We start from the raw sequence: 9227 nt of genomic DNA on the forward strand, positions 1-9227 counted from the left end.
TGTCCAGTGCGTTTCTCTATTGGTGTAAGCTGTACACCATGAGATATTTGGCATTTTTATTATCAAAGCTAGGAGCAAGGGGGTGCTACTAGAAAATTGTACAAAGGTTAATTATACAACTGAGTATCTTAAAACAAACCAGACAGCTTCCAACTATAAAGAAATATTCCATAAAAAAAATGTTGAAAGCAGTGAGGCTAAGGAATAGCAAGTCTTACTGGAACCAATTCCAGAAAGGCCCAGACATTACTTTTCATCTTTGTGGGTCACAAAATCTCTAGCACATCTACACTCATCCCTACCACTGACTTGAGCACAGCCATTGACAGCATCCTGCCTGGAGAATGGCTCAGCTGTCTTCCTGGAGGCTCCTTTTGTGAAACCAGTGCAAGTGTTGGATTTGTGCCGGGGCTGTAGTTAGTGGACCCTCCACAGTGACTCTCAATTGTGGACATGCATTAGAAAAACCTAGGAATTTTAACACTGGCATTGCCTGGACTCCATTCCTTTAAAAACCCTGATTTGTGTGGTCTGGGATGGCCCTTCCTGTGCTGGCAATGTTTAAAAGCTCCCAGGAGATAAACTGCAGAGCCAGCACCAAAACTACTGCCCTGAAAAGAGGTGGTGTTTGTGTATTAGGAAGTTGACCGGGCACTGTAGACCCTTATCAGGAGTCAGCAGACCCTCCTGATCTGGCCTGTGTCCCAGGCACTCTTCTGAAAGTCCCCCCACCCCCCGCCAGCATTCTTTTATTAGTACTTGCTGCTATGAACTCCGAGGCTCTTGTTTAGAAACAGAGTATACACTGTCATGACCACTAACCTGGCTCTCCTCCAACTCTGCCCACCGAAGGTTTCTGGTCACTCCGAGCTCCCATGATTGGCTGTCACACTATTCTCTCCCCTGAGCTGTGCCTTGGCTCATTCTGAAGATAAGCAAGATTCCTGCCACTGTCTTGTTAGGACCTCGCTAGTGGTGATTGTTTTAGAAGGGCCACCTAGTGATTGTATTCTTTATGAGAACCATTGTTGTGGAAATTAGCGATAAAAATTATTATTCATGAAACTGATAGTTTTATTCTAAAATATCAACTCCCACTGTGCCGTAACTTCCACGGAACATTTTCAAAATGGTAATTCTTTACTATGGTGCTATCCCCATGTTTCCCCATGATTCGATTGCAGCTTATTTTATTCATTTAGACCTAATACATGCTGAGAAGAAAGTTATTAACGTATATAAAGTTAAAGGCTGCTTAATAAGAACGAACATTATAAACACCATCTTTGCATTTGTGTTACTAGGACACCTTTAGAGAATAGAATTGTACTGATGAGACACTCACTCATTGCCAGACACATCAAGCTGATCTTGTCAGAACAGTGGAGCCCACAGACTGTGCAATTTGCAAAGTTTAAGAAGGTCTGTGTATTTGAAAAGGTATGGGCGGGTGTATATATTTCTCAAGGCTGCTGGAGCAAATTACCACAACATTGATAGATTGCAACAAGAGAACTGTAGCCTGTGTTTGCTGAGGCCAGAGGTGGGACTGAAAGCTTCACTGGATAGCACCAGCTCTGCAGGTTCAAGGGCAAATCCTTTCCTGGTCTCTTCCCACCGTTAGTGGCTGTTGGCAGCCCGAATGACCTTGGTTCATGACCTCATCACCGCAGTCTTACTTCACATTATCTTCTGCCCCATCCACATCCACTCTTCCATCACATCAAATCTCCTTTAACCTTTTTTCTTATAGGAACACTTGTCATTGGCTTTGAGGTCCAGCTAGACAGCTAAGAACTATCTCTTCATTTACGGGTCCTTTATTTAACCATACCTGCAAAGATTTCTTTCCTTCCAATTCGGTGACTCTCACAGGTTCTGGGGTGAGGACATGGACATATCACTTCGGGGCCACCATTTGAAAACCTAAAGCATGTCTAAGGAAACAAGAAAGTGATAATGAGATACTATGGGGGCTATCTTTACAGCACCTAGGCCTACAGAGGGAAAAGAAGGGGGGCACCATGGAAGCTAGAGCCAATCATTGCAGTGTAGGACCAGGATAGAAAGGCCTCACATCAGTGTGACCTCTGGACAAAATTCAATTAATTTGTAGACTGGCATAAAGAGAGTCAGGGTAATAAATCTCTAACTTCATTCTCTTGCCATGGCTTAGAGGGTCATATTAGAACAGACGCTAGAGAAAAGATGCTCACTGAGACAATCCAAAGGAGAGGAGTGTAGAGGGTCTGGAGTGGCTACCAGAAAATAGCCCGTACATCAGGCTATTGCCACACCTGAAGAGGAACTGGAAAGTGCTCACATTAACGGGTCAAACAAGACCACATTCACAGGTGCAGAAGTAAGTTTGACATTATTTTATATGTAAAAAAGCCAATGAGAAGATCTTCCATTCTCTCCTTTTATTCTCTTGTAATTTCAGAGCATTGCATACTTGTACTGGGAAATACTAATTGCCTCTGTGCTTTGGGAAAAGGAGTATAAACTACTTCGGTCTTTCCCATATATAGGACTAACACCATCATCATCATCATCATCTTACTTCCTTTATTTGTATTCTATTTATCTCCCCAAATGTATTTAGGTGTCTCATGAAGAAGAGATGTATGTTAAGGACAGGGAAGTAGAAATAGAAAATCCAGACTATGGAAATAACAAAGGGACAAATATGTCAACCTTGAGCACTAAAACTAGGTACCAGGCTCTGTTTTGGTTAGTGCATTCAGGCTGCCAACATTCATGATAGCATAGCTGTGCTCTGGATCTCTTCAATAGAGCATTGCTTATCTAGTCACAAGATACTTTGTGACACATGACTCCATACCTGAAGCACATTGTACAGCCTGTTGGTAGTGCAACTGGTGGGGTTGCAGAGTGTCCTTTCCAAGTAACCCACTTGGTCTACACCTTTTCCAGGTCTCTTGGGTGGTTTCTGCGTCTCCTAGGCAGCTGATCTGGTCTCAGAGTTTCTTTGCAGCTTGTCTTGTCTGAAAGTGACTGTCAGCAGTGTTTATTGTTTACCTCAGAAAGGAGGGACTTAGTGAATCTGGTCAGTTTCAGGGACTTCCTGTAGCTATTTTGAGTTGTTTACCTTTTGGCTTAAGGAGCTTTCCCTACAGCATAGAATGCTTTAATCTAGGAGGAAACTGCTAAGCAATATAGGGTAAGGATTGTAGGGGAATGTAGTCTGGGAACCAGAAAGAAAGAAAGAATGTTGATGTGGGTTTACTAGTTGCTAGTTATGTTCTGATGCTCTCACCTGTCTGTTTCTAGTTGTTTAATTGACATATACTTTATGTGTAATAAAATTTAGCAATGTGTGAAGCCTTTGTTGTTGACAAATATTATAACTTTAAAGCCCCATGGCCACGATGACCGTGTTCATGATTCCTCCTTCCTTCTACACTGCACCCTTTCCTCTCAGCACTGGGCTAGAGCACAACTGAATTGTTTATCATAAATATCTTCATATTAATACAATTATATCACTAACAGTGGCCTATAACATATGCATGTATGTATATATGTATACATGTATGTATGAATGCATGTATGTGTCTATGTATTTATATATTTATGTGTGTATGTATGTGTGTATGTCTATATTTATGTGTGTATGTACATATATATGTGTATATGTATATACATTTATGTATGAATGTATGTATGTATATATGTATGTATAAATGTATGTATTATGAATGTATATATGTATGCATTACAGGTGTGTATGTATGTATGTATGCATGTATACAGTGCTGGTTGATTTTCATCAGCTTGACACAAACTAGTGTCCTTTGAGAAGAGGAAACCTTAATTAAGATGTTTCCCTCAGATTTCCAGTAAGCAAATCTGTGGAATGTTTGCTTGATAAGGATTGATGTGGGAGGAGGCAGGCCATAGTGTATAGTTCCATCCCTGTGTATGTCCTGGGTTGTGTAAAAACAAAACAAAACAAAACAAAACAAAACAAAACAAAACAAAACAAAACAAAACAAAACAAAACAAAAACCCCAAACCTGAACAAACCCCAGTAAGCAGTGTGCTTCTACAGTTTCTACTCCAGTTCCTGCCTGCCTTTCTTCTGCGGAAGTGTAAGGTCAAATAAATCTTTTCCTTCCTGGGTTGCATTTGTTTATCATTGCAACAGAAGCAAAGTAGGACATATGTAACCTTTTGTGCCTGCTTGCTTTTACTTAACATAATGTCTTTGAATTTCATGCATATAGTTGCAGTTATTCAGTCCTTTTTTATTGTTGAATAGTTGTAAATTTGAAAGTTTTCTTCAAATTCTTTATACATTTTCTGAGGATTTTAGTTTTTCCAGCTTTTGGTAGATTTGACTAGAAGTGTGGTGAGCATCTGAGTGGCATCTTTGTGTGAACATACATGGTGTCTGAATGAGACTCCTGAATTATACGATGATGTGTTTCACTTCGTTAGGAACCACCAAACAGTTTCACCTTTGACTGTGTCACTTCTCACCCACAGCAGCAATGGGTACCATTACTTCACGTATTTATCATCACTTAATATTGTTAGTGTTCTTGGCTTGGGATATTCAAGTGTGTTGGAGGAGGGGGACACTGTGATTTTCTAATAATCAATGCTGCTAAATTTTTTATGATTTATTTGCCACTCATGGGTAAAGCATTTGCTCAATGCTTTGGCTTATTTAGAATTTGGGGGGGGGGTCTTGTTGGTGGTGGATAATAAGTCTCTTTAGGTTAAGATAAATTTTTTCTTTCAGTGAATCCTTTAGCACATTTGTTTCACAAACATTTTATCTCAGCTGTGGAAAAGAAACATCACTTATTTCACAGAGCTGTAAGAAGGAAATTAGATTGTGTCAGATGCGAAGGTTCTGAAAGCTAATAATTACAGAGTAAATGTAAGCTATCTTCTCATATTTCTATCCTACCAATAAACTCAAATTCCCCTAGAATGGTCTAGGATGATGTACATGAGAGAAAGCATTTGGAAGTATGCATCTTGGAGGAAATCATTATGGATAATAGACCGGCTATGAGAAGAACTGAGCAGGATTAAAATGTGAACCATACAATTAGGGACAGAGCATCCTTCCAGAAACCTGTGAGATGATGGAAGGAGAAAAGGCAGAAACCAAAGGTGAGGCGAGGTGTATAGTGGATAAACATGCAGCATGCACAGGGCTGCTTGGGTTTGAAGACCAGCTCTGTCCCTTACAAACTAGGTGATTATGGGCAAGTTATTGGCCTTCTCCACAGCAGAGCAGAGCAGAGAGCAAGGCAAGGCCCCCCAGGGAAGTAATAAGACTTGAGCTAGGGAGGAAAAAGCCCGTCTGATTTGCAACAAATAAAATATAACAAGAGCAAAGACCACAGGAATCTTGCCAGATGTGTCAGCTCAGGCGATGCTTACTGTTTTAGTGAGGTGTGATGCTAACGGCTTTTCTCAGAAAAAAGGAAAATAGAGAGCAAAGTTGAGGGCTATGTTAGATTTCACATCACTGAGGCAAAATACCTCATGTATTCTGTGATGGACAAACAACTGAGGTGAGGAGGGGCTTACTCAGCTCCTGTTCAGAGGCTTTAGTCTAGAGGGGTTGGGGCCCCTTAAGATGGCCAACATGTGGCAGGCAGTAGGAGAGTAGAAGTGGGCCCCATAGTAGTAGGGCCACATAGGTATTTACCACACAGTAACCAGGAAGGAGAGGGAGAAGAGAAAAGAAGAAGAAGAAGAAGAAGGAAGAGGAGGAGGAGGAGGAGGAGGAAGAGGAGGAAGAGGAAGAGGAAGAAGAAGCAGAAGAAGCAGAAGCAGCAGCTGAGGATGAGGAGAAGGGGGTAGAGTGAGGAGGAGAAGGAGGAGGAGGGAGAGGAGAGAAAAAAGATAGGAAAGGGCCAGTGTGAGATATCCTTCAAAAACATGCCCCCAAACCCCAGGGAACAACTTCCTCCAACACAGTTCCATTTATTTTAAATCCACAAATAACTAATTTGACAGTGAACACAGGGTCTTCATAATCTAATCGGTTCCTCAAAGCTCCACAGATGGCAACCAAGCCCCCCCCCCCATCCCTCCCCACCAGTAATGAGTCTATGGGGAACATTTCATAGTCAAGACATACTGGAAGTTAAGGAAAATGAAGAATGCCAGGAACAGCTCAACTATCCCCTTGGCAAGAATGGCATAACAAGAGAGTTTGGCATAAATTAGGAACTGCATCCATGAACAGGTTCCATGGCTTGCTTTAAAGACTTGAAGGAAGCTGGAAGGAGGAAAAAGCAAAAAGAGAACACGGCTGCCCAAGAGCAGCCACTGGCTGCAGGAACAGCAAATATCTAAAGGATTTTAGATGAACACGTAGTTCAAATGGTCAACTATTTTATATATAACCACACTATGGGTGGTCTGAACTTAAAGGGAGTCATGTGTTGATGGACGCATTTTGTTTTTGTAAGGAGAAAAAAGGGGAACTCATCTTGAAGTGGCATCTTTAAAGTAAGACTCTCAAGGTAGGTCAGATAGAATGAAACTGAAAAGCTAAAAATGTGTATTGGATATCTGAAGTGTATTCATAGGCAAATAAAAATGAGGTTGAATGGTAGGATGGATGCATGGATGGATGGATGGATGACAAATGGAAAACTTCTTAGTCAATGGGGGAATTTTAGAGTTGAGATCTTCAAGATAGAGAATTCGGAAGGTGAGTACAGGAGTCATTGAGTAATCCAGAATGGAAGTAGAAGATATAACATATTCATTGATTAAGGGTTAATTTTAAGAAATCTAATGCTGAGAATGTACCATGAAGATGCTTACACACACAGAAGTAGAATGAAGTCCTCAAGAAATACAGATATGTTGCAGAAATTTCTCAATTATATTATTTGGCTAAACAACACTGAAAATAGTCCACAGGTCTATATTTAGCCTAATAACTTCTTAGCCATGTCTTACAGTTAATTCTAAGTGCATTTAATCTTATCTTCTATGGTTGATGTCAACTCAATATTCATAGAATCTATACAGCTCTAGCAAACAGAAAAGAAAGCCTGGGAGAAGTACCTGCTGGCTCAGGCTCAGACATTAATAAGCCTGTTATAGTGACACCTTTAGTGAACTTCCTTTGCCTAGGTCAGAACTGCCAGGCTGTGGGGACTGCAAGATAAAACTCTTCCCTTTGCTTCCTGTGTGGTTATCTTAAGGTGTCAGAAGAGTGGGAAAGAGAGTCTATATGTACTGCATGGCTTAAGAGACATACATTGACTTTTGATTCAAGGTGCTGATTCATACATTTTTAATAATTTGCCTGCAGAACCCAAGAGTTCTTTATAACATGCACAAACTTGTAGAGGACCCTAGCCGCCGAAATATCTAGGAGGATCAGTTTTCCCTCCTGCCTCTTCTCTCCTCAAATGTTACATCAAATGATATTTGGAGAATACTCATCCTTCAGAATTAAGCCAAAGTGTATCCTACACCATTTACTACACTGAAAAAAAAATTAATCTCAACTGTATCTACCTCAGAGGTTTTAGCATTTGTTTAGGAAGGGACTATTTATTTATTTTTCTATAAAAACAGGTAAATATTGCCATTTAATATTCTCATCCCAAGAAATTTGCAGCACATGCACAAACAACGGAAAGGTTGAGGTATCTGTGTTGATACTTCCAGTTTCAGGAAGGGTTTCTGAGAAAATGTCTTACCACTTATGTGGTCCAGACTCACTGTCTCCATCCAATACATTCATTGGATCATTGCTTAAAGTTTCCACTTTGCTTTTCTGGTGAAGTCACATATCATATGTCCAAAATGGCTAGGAGAAATCATGAGGTTTATGCATATAAATACAGCGTTGCTTTTCAAAAAGGACAGAATATGTTCAAGAACTATTTATATTCTGAGCAAGCTTTGAATCTGTATATATTATGTGTACAGAAAATAATCCATTATGAGCATATTTTGGGTCGGGTGCCAAGTTCCATGACCTTTTGATACTGATGTCATGCCTCTTCATATTAATAGGAGTTAAAGATACCAAGAGGACCAGAAGCTGATGCCAAGAATGCGTGGAATGATGTCCACAGAGCATAATGGCACAATTGTCTTATAGAACAAAATTGAAAAGAGCTGGAGGACGGGAAAGGGTGTGGCGTCGTCTATAAAAATGAAAAACGTTATTCATGGATTCAAATTTATGCCTAAAATGAATTAGATGCAATATTTCATTCTCAGATTTCAGGCAAAAGTTAGAAACTAGTTAAATAGTGACAGGATTTTCAGAGAAATCTGGCAAAATCTCTGGGATTTTTCTTCTCATCCACCTCAAGTATTCTTAGCAGGAGTCCTTTATTCTTCCTTGGAGGTGAAAGAAAAAACACACTTGTTATCAAAGCAACATATCTGCAAAATTCCCTTCCATTGTCCTTTATAGGACATCATGAGGCTAGTCTTCTCATGCCCTTGAAAACCTGTCACTTTCCACACTCATCTGGAAGGCCTTGTTGGACTCTATTACCATGAAACATATACCATGGATAACAAGAGAAAACAAACACCTGTCCAAATGACAGTGTACAGCGTGGGTTTTGTCTTCTCATCAGATGGACTCCATGTTCATTGTGCTCCCCCAGCTATTATTAAATCTCTTGTTGTAGATTTGTGAGCATCACAGGCCAGCAAGCGGCTCTAGCATTAACGTAAGAATTCTGGTTACGTAGGGGTTGCCCAGTGGCCATTCCAAGGACTATTTCCAGTGTTAAGAACTAATGAATGTGTCCTTATGACAGCCTTCAAGTCATTCCATAGTTTAACGTCATAATAACAAGCTCAGATAGTATACGGTGCCTTCCTCACTATATTTAAATGGCTCTTTCTTACTATTTTTTATTTTACTACATAGAATCTGTTTTTATTATTTTCTAAGGTTCCCAATTTCCTACTTGATTTTCTTCTGCAGAGTAATAATTTCATGCTTATGCCTCTCCCAACCTTTGCCCCAGATCTCTTTGGGATCATTTTGTCTGGCCAGTATTATAATTTAGAGGGTTGTTTGTCGAGACGCACTATCATTCTTAGGCTCTGTTTTCTGTAGTCCTGGACTGGATGGATCTGTTGCTTCTTGGAACCTTCATTTTTCCTTTGATTATTGTTACCCTTTGTTTTGCTCCCTTTCAAGCAACTGCCCCTGAAAAGACATTTGGCATGAAAGGTTCTGA

The sequence above is a fragment of the Mus caroli genome, chromosome 2 (genome assembly GCF_900094665.2).
Source record: "Mus caroli chromosome 2, CAROLI_EIJ_v1.1, whole genome shotgun sequence".
Lineage (NCBI taxonomy): Eukaryota > Metazoa > Chordata > Mammalia > Rodentia > Muridae > Mus > Mus caroli.